Source organism: Primulina tabacum, chromosome 6 (assembly GCF_025594145.1).
Source record: "Primulina tabacum isolate GXHZ01 chromosome 6, ASM2559414v2, whole genome shotgun sequence".
In the NCBI taxonomy this organism is placed as follows: Eukaryota; Viridiplantae; Streptophyta; class Magnoliopsida; order Lamiales; family Gesneriaceae; genus Primulina; species Primulina tabacum.
Window position 1 is genome coordinate 18,032,475 of NC_134555.1, and position 12,294 is coordinate 18,044,768.

Below are 12,294 nucleotides of genomic sequence, written 5' to 3' on the forward strand. Positions count from 1 at the left end.
AACGAGAGAATCTTAGGAGAAAGCTTCAAGGAACTTAAAAATCATAGATTGGTGATTTAAGCAAAATCCGACCGTCTGATTTTCAATCCGACTTCGGTACCGTGTTCCTATTGACGAGAGCTTCAACTGGACGTTAGTTTTATTATGTTTTGATATGATTCAAAAATATGATATTGAAGGAATCAGATATGATTCATATATGGTGTTCTTGCCATAGTAGTCATCATATAATCGAAACCGGATCGAAGAACGGATACCATATGAAATTGTTATCATTTTCAGATTTGATATGATTGAGATTATACAGATTTGGTATTAGATTATGTTTGTTGATTGATTATGAGTTATTGGGATTGGTATATACTGATTTTGTATTACCGGTATTTCAAGAATTTGATGTTATGCCATCGAAACAGAATTAGACTGAGTTTTGATTATATCGGGTATTGATTGGGGTATATGTTGATATTGCATTCCTCGATTATGTTATGCCAGATTGATATTGAAGATTTGAAAGATAGATCAGAGCCGAACCCCAACAAAAGAAAGGTATAAATCAATGTTGAACCGGGACGATACTACTCGAGTTAGATTTGACCTGAGTTTCCCAAAATCACATACTTTATTTTATTGCATTGATATTGCAATTATGAGATTGATATGCTTAGTCTATTGATTTATAGCAAAGCATGTGTCGAGTCATGGGCGGATGTGCCTAGTCATTGGCGGATGTGCCAAGTCTTTAGCGGACAGGCCAAGACACTGGATGTTTGGTTTATATCGATGTTGCGTAGGAGCGGACTGACTTCTATTGTGGAGATTCGATATAGTACGCCAATTTTCCAGGAACCGGGATCCCTAGATTAGAGATGAGTCGAGTCTGAGATGATGAGTCCAGAGTTTGATTTACAGTTTTATATCGATTCAAGTCTTTCAGATTTTGATACATGTTATTGATATGTGTTTCATGCTTTTATATCTGTTTATATGATTACATGTATACATTGTTTATACTGGGATTATATTCTTACCGGAGTTATCCGGCTGTTGTTGTATTTGTATGTGTGCATGACAACAGGTGGGACATGATCAGGGTTAAGAAGAGGATGATAGAATCAAGATTAGAGTGGATATCCAGACTTAGAAGTAGATCTGTTTCATCACCTGACATGTAGTGAATGAACGGTAGTTTGAGATAAATGTACTTTGTACAAGACTTGTACTTTACCGTTGATATGTATATCAGATTGATTATCATATGTTCCGCACTTATGTATTTTAAAACAAAAATTTTAGACCCAGATTAATTAATTAATCCTAATAATGATTAAGAAGACGAATTAGGTTCGGGTCCCCACAGCAGGTGGTATCAAAGCTGTAGGTTCCTTAGACTGAGATAGAAGCTAGTGAGCGGGGTAGATTGAGTTTTCTTTCCTTCTTTTATGTGCTAGCATGTTTACTGCTTTGAAATGCATGTTTACTTGAGTATCTGATTTGATTGGAAACTTCTGTTATTGAGAATGAATCAGAACCGATTCTTGATTAGCAATAAGATGATCAGAGGAGGACTGAAATAGGTTTGTTGTATTTGGTTACTAACCTTTTTGATAATCAGATATGCCTCCTCGAAGAGTCCCAGAACAGAGTAGTACCTCAGCTAATCCGATGGATGTCACAGCAACACTGATGGAAACGCTACTGAAGAGATTTCAGTCGTTCAAACCGCCAACCCTGAAAGGAACAGAGACTTCAGTTGACTCTGAGAGTTGGTTAGATGACATAGAAATGTTGTTTGATTCATTGGATTACACTGATGAGCGCCGAGTTAGACTGATTGGGCACCAGTTGCATGACGTTGCAAAGAATTGGTGGCTCACTACAAAGAGAGAGTTGGAGCATCGAGGTACGACTATTACATGGAAGATCTTTAAGACTCAATTTTATCAAAAAATTTTCCCAGTATCATACAGGAAAGACAAAGGGGCAGAGTTTGCTAATCTGAGACATGGTCAATTGAATATAGAAGAGTATGTGGCCAAGTTTTCTACCTTGCTACGATTTGCTCCACATGTCGCTGAGAATGATGAAGCTGTTGCTGATCAGTTTATCAATGGGTTGAATCCTGAGATTTTTACATTGGTGAACACCGGGCGACCGAATAACTTTGCTGATGCCCTGAACCGAGCCAAAGGAGCAGAAGCAGGTCTGATGAGACAGAAAGGAGCTTCGTATGTTCCTTCAGCACCGAGACCACAACAACCACCTTCTACTCAGTTTCAGCAACCCCTTCCCAGATTTGAGAGTTGTAGTAGCAGTGGTGGGAAGAAAGATTTCTTGAAAACCTGAGGAAAAGAATTCAAGAAGTTAGGGAGCAGTTCATCTAGCTCCGGTGGTTCTCGACAGAGCCAGATTAGTACAGGGATCTTTTGCAGAACTTGTGGAGGGAGACATCCCACAGAGCAATGCCAAAGAGTACTTGGTAGTTGCCGTATTTGCAAACAACAGGGACATTGCTAGAGTTTGTCCACAGAGAGGTTCCCAAGGATCCTAGGGAGCAGAATCATCTAGATCAGTGGCTCAGACTGACAGACGAGCATCTGCTGTTTACTCCTTCCAGCCACCACCGACGACTTCTCAGTCACAGTAGAGGCCAGGAGGAAGCCAGACTGTGAGCCAGCCTCCGAGACAGCAGGCCAGAGTATTTGCTTTGACTGAAGAATAGGCCCAGGAAGCACCAGATGATGTTGTTGCAGGTAAGTGTTCTTTATGTGGTTATCCTGCTTACGTATTGATTGATACGGGTGCATCCCATACATTTATTTCTGAGCAATTTTCATTGATTCATGCATTGCCTGTTGAGTCTTTATCTGCTGTAGTATTTGTCTCTTCACCTTTGGGGAGAGGTCTTGTATCGGTGACGTCTGTTAGACATTGTATGCTACAGTATGATTGGCATGAGATTGAGTTAGATTGTATTGTACTGGGGTTGTCTGATTTTGACTGCATTATCGGTATTGATATGCTGACCAAGTACAGAGCTACCATTGATTGTTTCCATAAGATTGTGAGATTCAGACCTGAGATGGCTGAAGAATGGAAATTTTACGGTAAGGGTTCTAGATCTAGAATTTCTTTGATATCTGCTATGTCTATGACTCGATTATTACAGAAAGAAGCGGAAGGTTTCCTTGTGTATTCAGTTGATTTACTGAAATCGAGCCCAGCATTGGCTGATTTGCCAGTGGTATGTGAGTTTGCTGATGTCTTCCCAGATAAGATTCCGGGTTTGCCTTCGATTCGAGAGATAGACTTCAGCATTGAATTGGTACCAGGTACAGTTCCGATTTCTAGAGCTTCGTACAGAATGACACCGATTGAACTGAAAGAATTGAAAGAGCAGTTAGAAGACTTACTGGCTAAGGGGTATATCAGACCGAGTGTTTCTCCTTGGGGTGCTCCAGTGTTGTTTGTGAGAAAGAAGGACGGTTCAATGAGACTCTGCATTGACTACCGGCAATTGAACAAGGCTACGGTAAAGAACAAATACCCTTTGCCTCGTATTGATGATTTATTTGATCAGTTGCAGGGTTTTTCTGTTTATTCCAAGATCGATCTGGATATCATCAGCTGAGAGTCATAGATTCTGATATCTCGAAGACCGCGTTCAGAACCAGGTATGGCCATTATGAGTTTATAGTCACGCCGTTCGGTTTGAGGAATGCTCCAGCTGTATTTATGGGTCTGATGAACCATGTGTTTCAGAAATATCTTGATGATTTTGTGATTATATTTATCGATGATATTCTGATATATTCGAAGAATATGATTGATCATGCTGAGCATTTAAGAACAATGTTGAGAATTATGAGAAAAGAGAGACTGTATGCTAAGCTGTCTAAATGTGAATTCTGGCCGAAAAAATTGTATTTCTGGGTCACATTATATCTGGAGACGGTATTTATGTTGATCCTAGCAAGGTTGAGGCTGTGATCAGTTGGCCTAGACCGACTTCTGTGCCAGAAATACGCAGTTTTATGGGTTTAACAGTCTATTATCGTCGATTTATTAAAGATTTCTTGAGTATTGCTAAACCTATTACTCAGTTGACACAGAAGAATGCTCAATTTGTTTGGTCAGAAGACTGTGAGTCCAGTTTTCTTGAATTGAAGAAGAGATTGCTCCGGTGTTGACTATCCCGTCAGGTACTGGTGATTTTATTGTTTCTTGTGATGCTTCTCACAGAGGATTGGGTTGTGTTTTGATGCAGCGGGGACATGTGATTGCGTATGCCTCTAGACAGTTGAAGCCACATGAGACTCGCTACCCAATTCATGATCTTGAATTGGTAGCCATTGTATTTTCACTGAAGATATAGCGACACTATCTATACGGTGAGAAGTTTGAGATCTATTCTGATCATAAAAGCTTGAAATATCTGTTTTCACAATCAGAGTTGAATATGAGTCAGCGAAGATGGCTTGATTTATTGAAGGATTTCGATTGTGAAATCAAGTACTATCTGGGAAAGTCCAATACGGCAGCTGATGCACTGAGTCGAAAGGTATGTTCTTTATCCTTATCGACAATTGGTGTTTCAAATTTAATTGAAGATTGCTGTTTGTCTGGATTAGTATTTGAGACAGATTGTAAACCATTGAGATTATATGATGTTCAAGTCGAACCAGAGCTGATTTTGAGAATTAAAGCGGCTCAGAAAGTTGATCAGAATGTACAGAACTCGATTTCGATTGTCAGAGCAGGGCATCGATCGGAGTATCAGGTTCGTGACAGTGTGTTATATGTGAATAATCATCTTGTTGTGCCAGATGTTTCAGATTTCAAACGACAGATATTGTTAGAAGCGCATAGCAGTCGATTCAGTATTCATCCTGGTAGGAGAAAGATGTATAATGTTTTGAAAAGACAGTTCTGGTGGAAACAGATGAAAGCAGATATTGCCGAATTTGTATCCAGATGTCCGAATTGCCAACAGGTAAAAGCGGAAAGAAAGAAACCAGGAGGTTTGTTACAAAGCTTGTCTATTCCTGAATGGAAATGAGATCATATTTCCATGGACTTCGTGACGAAGCTACCATGTTCCTCCAGAGGTTGTGATAGCATGTTTTATTCCGTATAAGATGACATACAGACATGACCAGATGGCCGAGATCTATGTCAGAGAAGTGATTAGATTGCACGGAGTGCCTAAGTCGATTGTACCGGACAGTGTTCCTCGGTTTACTTCGCACACAGTTTGCAGCAAGCTCTAGGTACGAAGTTACATCTGAGTACCGCATATCATCCTCAGACCAACGGACAGTCAGAGTGGACTATTCAGACACTAGAGGATATGCTTAGAGCTGTAGTGCTATATTTTGGCACTAATTGGCAAGAATCTTTGCCACTTTGTGAGTTTTCGTACAACAACAGCTAACAGACGAGTATAGAGATGGCGCCATTTGAAGCGTTGTACGGCAAGAAGTGCAGATCTCATCTTTATTGGGATGATATCTCTGAGGTACCTGAGATTGGACCTGATATGATTAGAGATATGACTGAGAAAGTGAAGCTGATTCGACAGAGAATGAGAACAGCTCAAGATCGACAAGCCAAATATGCCAATGTTCGTCATAGACTGTTGGTATTTGAGACATGAGACAGAGTATTCTTGAAGATTTCTCCTTTCAGAGGCGTTGTCAGATTTGGTAAGAAGGGGAGTTGTCTCCTCGATATATTGGGCCTTATGAGACTCTCGAGAAGATAGGAGATCGTGCCTATCGACTCGCTTTACCGCCTTCTTTATCTGGAATACATGATGTTTTCATGTATCTTTATTGTGGAAATATCTTTCTGATGCATCTCATATTATTCAGCCAGACGAGGCCGAATTTGATGAGACACTGAGTTATTTTGAAAAGCCGATTCAGATTCTCGATCGTAAAGAAAAGCAACTCAGAACGAAGACTATTCCGCTTGCGAAAGTTCAGTGGAGTCGTCATGGCATTGAATAAGCTACGTGGGAGACTGAATCAGATATGAGACAGAAATTCCCAGAGTTATTTCATTGATGTGAGTCTTCTTATTTAGCTTCTATTCTCCATTCCTTATTATACTGATTGATATCTGATTTGATTGCCTGTGATTTCGGGGACGAAATCGGATCTTAGGGGGGGAGAAATATAATGCCCGAGATTTTGACTATTTTAATTGGAAATGATTTATTGATAATTGATGTGATTATAGACGGAAAGGATCGGACTGGGAGAGGACCAAAAGAAGACATGGTATGTGCGAGGACTGAGCCCTCGCGCATATGCGCGACCCAGCCTGGCGCATATGCGCGAGGTAGGCAGAGAACCTCGCGCATATGCGCGACCAGGACCCGCGCATATGCGCGAGTATGGCAGAGAACCTCGCGCATATGCGCCAGAAGGAGACGCGCATATGCGCGAGCTAAGTAATTCAATTTAAGCCGAGACAGAGTGTCTCGCGAATATGCGCCGAGGAAGGTCGCGCATATGCGGGAGACGTGCAGTGCATACATGAAGCCACTTTCCCCTTACATGCAATATATATGTTACAATGTTCATTTCCTTCATTCCTCCAGCAAGAAAACGAGAGAATCTTAGGAGAAAGCTTCAAGGAACTTAAAAATCATAGATTGGTGATTTAAGCAAAATCTGACCGTCTGATTTTCAATCCGACTTCGGTACCGTGTTCCTATTGACTAGAGCTTCAACTGGACGTAAGTTTTATTATGTTTTGATATGATTCAAAAATATGATATTGAAGGAATCAGATATGATTCATATATGGTGTTCTTGCCATAGTAGTCATCATATAATCGAAACCGGATCGAAGAACGGATACCATATGAAATTGTTATCATTTTCAGATTTGATATGATTGAGATTATACAGATTTGGTATTAGATTATGTTTGTTGATTGATTATGAGTTATTGGGATTGGTATATACTGATTTTTTATTACCGGTATTTCAAGAATTTGATGTTATGCCATCGAAACAGAATTAGACTGAGTTTTGATTATATCGGGTATTGATTGGGGTATATGTTGATATTGCATTCCTCGATTATGTTATGCCAGATTGATATTGAAGATTTGAAAGATAGATCAGAGCCGAACCCCAACAAAAGAAATGTATAAATCAATGTTGAACCGGGACGATACTACTCGAGTTAGATTTGACCTGAGTTTCCCAAAAGCACATACTTTATTTTATTGCATTGATATTGCAATTATGAGATTGATATGCTTAGTCTATTGATTTATAGCAAAGCATGTGTCGAGTCATGGGCGGATGTGCCTAGTCATTGGCGGATGTGCCAAGTCTTTGGCGGATAGGCCAAGACACTGGATGTTTGGTTTATATCGATGTTGCGTAGGAGCGGACTGACTTCTATTGTGGAGATTCGATATAGTACGCCAATTTTCCAGGAACCGGGATCCCTAGATTAGAGATGAGTCGAGTCTGAGATGACGAGTCCAGAGTTTGATTTACAGTTTTATATCGATTCAAGTCTTTCAGATTTTGATACATGTTATTGATATGTGTTTCATGCTTTTATATCTCTTTATATGATTACATGTATACATTGTTTATACTGGGATTATATTCTCACCGGAGTTATCCGGCTGTTGTTGTATTTGTATGTGTGCATGACAACAGGTGGGACAGGATCAGGGTTAAGAAGAGGATGATAGAATCAAGATTAGAGTGGATATCCAGACTTAGAAGTAGATCTGTTTCATCACCTGACATGTAGTGAATGAACGGTAGTTTGAGATAAATGTACTTTGCACAAGACTTGTACTTTACTGTTGATATGTATATTAGATTGATTATCATATGTTCCGCACTTATGTATTTTAAATAAAAAATTTAGACCCAGATTAATTAATGATCCTAATAATGATTAAGAAGACGAATTAGGTTCGGGTCCCCACAGTGGGAGTCACTTCCATGTCCTGGATCGACAATGTTTGGGAATCTGAATTAGATACTGGCTCTCGTGAAGATCGTGGTTCACCCGCCGGTTTCTTGTTTTTTTCCAAAGTTCTGAAGATGCCATCGTCGATAACCATCGCAGTTTGACTTTCAGAATCATGATCGTCGGCAGCTGGGCTTTCTTGATCTTCCTCCCCCACATTTGATTGGTCATTATTCTGGTTCAGGTCAGATTTTTGTTCATGTGAATGTATTCCTTTCCTGCCTCCACTATGAGTCGACGCCCTTAGACAGATTCCGTAGGCAAGATTAGTTTTACTTACTGTATCATCGACACAATCTCTGACAATGTGACCAATTCTTCCACATGCATAGCAAAAGTCCCACAAACGTTCATACACAAGTAAGACAATGATCTCTTCCTCATCTCCACCTGAACTAATACGAATAAATTTTATAATGGTTGATTTACATTTAATCTTACCCAGATTCGAGCAAACCGTCCCAGAAAAGCTCCATTGTCACCAGCATCCAATTCTTCAACAACACCAATCTGTTGACCAACTTTGTTTAGGAGTTTTTTTTTTTTTTTTGCATCAGAGCCAATGGCAGATTGTGGCATTGCACCCAAATAGTGATTTCATCGAACAACATGATGTAGGGTTTTGCCATTTGTGAGGTTTTCTGAAAATCACCAAGCTTCTGAAGAAGTTCCATGGAACATCCTCGAGGGCTCTCGTTTGATCCCGCATCGATGAGAATTCACGTACAAATTTGTTGTCACCCATGGCCTCAATATGTTAGAGTAGGTGTCCAACAAGCCAACTTGTAGCTCGGGCTTTATTGACTCTAATGTAAAACAATCTTTATTTTAATAATATTTTACGATTTCATTCGATTATGGTATTATAATTTAAATGTATACTCATGCAAGCTGTATAGATAAAGTTTTGAATATACAATAGATACCATGAAGTATGCGTCGCAACGTAAGATCATGGAACTCATTAGGAAGTGTACCGTTTATTCTAAACAGGTTCCTAGTTGAATCAGTCGCCTAAAACAAGGATAAATATAACTCGAGCTTGAGACTAGCATCTGTGATGTAAACGTTATGTTTTATTGGCAAGGGCATGTAGATGTTCATTCACACAGATAGATGATCATATGATGATGCATTGAATAACCTCTCTCAGACTATCCAAATTGTTCTCACTTATCGAGTGGAATAGTCCGCAGTTATAGTTGTACACCATTAGACCTTTGACCCGAGACAATGTAAGCTATACGTACCAACATGCACTTTGATCCATTTACCGACTCTATTGAGGGTCATCAGGTGGCGAGGTTGGGTGTAGTTTTGAAATACGTAGGAGCAAATGCATTGTAGTCGGGGATTCATCGTTCGCCTATGGGTGAAGATATCCTATATGATCTGATGAGTTAATAGTGCAACTCCCATTGGCCAGAGCAAGAAATGTGCTTTAGGGAAAGGTGTTTTCCTAGTTGCACATACCATTACACTGTTAGTACTCAAAGATAAATCGTGTCGGTATCGAATTCATATGCAACTCTCAATATACCAATGGTTGTAGATTCGATCGGGATATATGTGCTGAAGGGACCGTACTGTATGCTAACCATGACTAAATGTTCTTGCAGGCACTATCAGTGATAATTAGGGGATCATGGAGCGATGCTACTGGACGCTCTTACAATGATCCGATTGATATCATCAGAAATGAGTTCTGACACTCTTGATCAAGATGTTGATGAAAAGAATGAGGCTAAATAGGGTAAGCCCGAGTAAGAATAAATGTTATTCTGAATCACATGAAAATGTGAACCCACGGCTAGCCGTATCCCTGAACCATTGAGGGTCACACAATTATCGGATTCTGTGTTTTCGTTGAGAAAGCCAAAGTTCAAAGAGTTGAAATTTGGCGACTATAGTTTGATGGAGATCAAACAGGAAGCTTATAAAAAAGTTTATGAGCTGATTACATAGGATGGAAGAAATGGAAGTTAGCATGATTGCAAATTAAGGAAGGAGAGTGAACTGTCTGTTTTGTGAATGAGTTCACTAAAACTGGCAGCTGCCCAATATGGTAAAAGAAAATTTTGATTTTCGAAATTTTTATTTTTCATTATATGAACAGGTTTTGTAACCCTAACGCATCGGGCTCTCGGATCGTCGATCGGGGTATAATGAGTACGAAATCACTTATTTAGTGAATTGAGAATTTATTGATTAAATTATTGTACAAATTGAGAATTTATTGATGAAATTTAATGACTACTAACATGTACAAATTCCCATAAATATGTTCTAGAGGAGTCTAAAATTTAATTAACCTATGAGTTAATTATATAAATTAAATAATGGTTATTTAATATAATTTGTATATATATATTTTATATGATGATATAAAATATGTGTATATATGGTATTAATATATTATGTGTTATTAAAAGTTGATAAATATATTATATATTAATAATATGGGAACCATAAGGAAAATTGGAAGAAATTTTGGCAATAAAAAGCAAATTAGATTTGCTTAATATTTGATTAAGAATCAATAATATTAGTTACTATTTGATTAAGAATGAATTAGCATAAAAACATGATTTTGAATCATGGAAATCTCGGCCAAGACAAAAGAGGCTGGTGAAAATTTCGGCCACCTCCCTTCTTCCATTTCCGCGCCGTTTCGTCTCCGGATTTTGGAAATTCGGAGGCTACAGTCTCAACGCACAAATCGTTTGCGATTTCTAGTGCAATCCTAGCGAGGAACAAAGTTTTCGATCGTGGACCTAATAAGATGATCAAAGTTGAAGAGCCGTTCGTAAGAATATACAAGAAGGGCTATCTCCGCTTAAAAACCGGAATAGTTTGGAGTCCAGCGTTTAATAGGCGAAAGTATAACTCTAAACACCCTATGATTGTTTTAAATACACGACGCCCAAGCAAAAAAATTTTAAACTTCCGCTACGTCTTGGGTGCGAGAATACGATTTACCAACACAATATTGATCCGACGTGTTGCTTGGAGAATACGGGGCATCTTCTGTCGAAACGCTTCTCGGTTTATGGCTTTGGGTGACAATACTTTCGCCACCAAAATATTCGCAATCCAATTGGCACCAAGTTGTGCTTCCGCTGCATCGAGGGTTATCATCTCGTTTGATCGTGGATTAGAAAGTTTCATTTCCTCGACCAAACGAGATATTTCATCTTGATCCATGTTAAGATGACTGATACCAACACACAAATCAATGAAATTGATTGAGCGAAGCAATCCCGCAGCATGCAAGCGGCCAACCCTTACGAGAGCTTGCAAACCCTTTGAAGGGACCAAGCTTTCATAACACGACTAATTATTGATTGTTAACAATCCCCTATTAATAACATCCCCAACTTGCAAATTTTTGAGCATCTAACACGTGGCTTGGTTTTGACATCAATTTTATACCATTATGTTGTCTATTTTGCAAAAACTATAGTTGTGCTTTGTTTAACTCTATTTTTTATAATAAAAATCATATGTCACCTCGTGAATCATGTTTCGATTGCTTAATAGGCCAATATGAGAGATTATGACTTCCTAAAACCAAGTTAATTAGGTGGGATATATAGGTTAGTGCACAGTGAGATAATATGAATTCGAAATTAATAAAATTAATGAATCAAAAAGAAAACGAAATTAACCAAGTTAAATATATGATTTTTTAAAGGAAATTTAAATAATTGATTTTCCGAAATGGGATTTGGAGAGAAGTCCAGTGTGGGAACTTATGTCGACGATTAATGTTAGGCGATCGTATTCTCGCAGCCAAGACGCAGCGAAAATTTAAAAAATTTTGCTTGGGCGTCGTGTGTTCAAAAACATTCATATGATGTTTAGAATTATACATTTCCGTTCTTAACGCTGGACTCCAAACTATTCCGGTGTTTAATTTAGGCGGATATAGCCCTTCTTGTAAATCCCTACGAATTGCTCTTCAGCCTTGATCGCCTAATTAGATCCACGAACGAAAACTTTGTTCCTCGCTTAGATTGCACTAGAAATTACAAGCGATTTGTGCGTTGAGACTGAGCACTCCCAATTTTCAAAATCCGGAGACAGCGGCGTGGCGGCGGTAGAAGTGAGTTGGACAAAACCCTTTCTTATTCAATTTTGAAGTTTGGCCGAGAGTTTTTCATGAAAAGGATGGGAAGTGTAGATTGCAATTGGGAAGGATTTTGGGAAGGATTTTGGGAATTTTTACGCAAATCTATAATTTTTTCTCAATCCATAATTAAGCAAATCTACTTTTCCTTT